Source organism: Brassica rapa, unplaced genomic scaffold (assembly GCF_000309985.2).
Source record: "Brassica rapa cultivar Chiifu-401-42 unplaced genomic scaffold, CAAS_Brap_v3.01 Scaffold0749, whole genome shotgun sequence".
In the NCBI taxonomy this organism is placed as follows: Eukaryota; Viridiplantae; Streptophyta; class Magnoliopsida; order Brassicales; family Brassicaceae; genus Brassica; species Brassica rapa.
The window spans coordinates 161817-163683 of record NW_022610689.1 but is presented as its reverse complement, the minus strand read 5'-3'; positions in this window follow the sequence as shown (position 1 = coordinate 163683).

Sequence of the window (1867 nt, the reverse complement as noted above, 5' to 3'; positions counted from 1 at the left end):
CTCTCTTTTTCGATTTCTTATACTTTATCGTTGTTATTCTCGTGTTCTGATTGCTTTACGTGTGGTAATTACCAGATATCCGGGTCCTCTAGGAAATTAGGGTTTTCCTAGTTTCCTTATTTAAACGGAAATCGACAGTGCAAATTTTGGTTCCCACAGTTACATCGATCGATGGCAGAGTAATTTCTGCAGAACTTGTGTTCTTGAGATGATTGCTCTTCATGGATTTTTCTGTTGATGTAGAAGGAAGAGTGTTCATCTTATTTGCTTGTCTGTTTGCTCTAATGTGTGTAGGTGGTTTCGGAGTTGCAAAACTATTTATATAAGTATCTATAAACCTAGTTGGGGAGGGAATATTCTCATGCTCCTGAATTTTCGCTGCGGCGTGAATATCGATCGATGTTCCTTTACGGGTGTCAATCGATGTGAGCGGTTGTTTTGCTGGACGAGGGTGGGTATCGACCGATGTGGAGTGCACAGCATCGAACGATGTTGGAAACATGTTGGTGAACTTATGTGTTTCAAGTCTTTCATCCTGCAAAGACATTTCTATTGCACGTTCTTTCCAGTAATCCTCATCGTATTCCTCGGTATGTTCCTCATTAGGTGAAGTAATTACAGTGTCAACTGCAAAACTTTCATGGAAACCACTGTCTGCCCAACTGCCTATGGAATAATCATCATGTCCTCTCTTGCTTGGAGGTTGGAAGGCAAAGTGTTGGTAACAATGATTAGGTGAAGCGAAATGGTCAACTGGGTGTATTACGTCGAGTGATGTGTTGTTGCGGTCATCGGTCACCGTTGACTCATTGGAATCGATCGATGGAAAGGTTGGGGTGTCGATCGATTCCGAGTACTCTGTTTTGTACTCTGATTCATACCCTGCTCCACAATGGCATGCGCCAATGAAGCCAAGTTCTTTCCCATAATCCACAGAATTAGTTACCTTTCTCTTAGGTCGGATGGGGTCGTAGTGGATGTTTAGGTCTATGAGCGTTAGACACAATTTGTTTTTGTTCATATCACATACAGCTCCTACTGTAGCTAGGAAAGATCTTCCAAGCAGAAGTGAAGAGTTCCAGTTAAGCTCGATGTCTAAGACATGAAAATCTACAGGGACAAGGGCATTACCAATCAGTACCTCCAGATCTCTTATGATGCCTCCTGATCGTTTCTCTGAAAGATCCACGAAGGTGAAGGATTCCGTTGAGGGTTCGATGGTCAAACCAAGCTGGTCTGCCATGATCCTAGGGAGGATACTAACTGATGCTCCTGTGTCACACATTGAATGGGGAAATTCAACACCCTTGACTACGCATGGTATTGCAAACTTCCCAGGATCACTCTTCTTCGTCAATGTGATCCTGTGTTTCATCTTCTCTCTGACTTGATGAAACATTCTCCTAATGTCCTCCTCAGTTACCTTTGTTTCTCTGAAGAACATCCACAACCGGTGTGTGAAGTAAGCTTCATCAAAAGGTTTTTCGATTGGGATTCTGAGGACTCGTGTAGTGGAACCATCCATCTCCTTATCGTTAGCTTCCCTCTTAAGGTTTTTAGGAATCTTCTCCCTTCTTTTCCTTAACCTTTACCTTCAGATTCTTGTTCTTCTTGAACATATTCTGGTGAACTATTTAAAGGGTTGGGTTTTGGTTCGGGTGGGTTTGCTAATGGTTTAGGTGGAGGTCTGAGTGCATTGATGTAATTATTATCGATTGAGGGTAACTGCACTCGGTATGTCAGAGGTGCCTGTCGATCAATGGGAGGTATGTTTTGACGATCGACGTCGGACTCACTCTGTCGACCGATGGTTGGCTCAACCGATCGGTCGATTTTTTCATAGAAAGGGGAGGGTGGGTGAGGATGC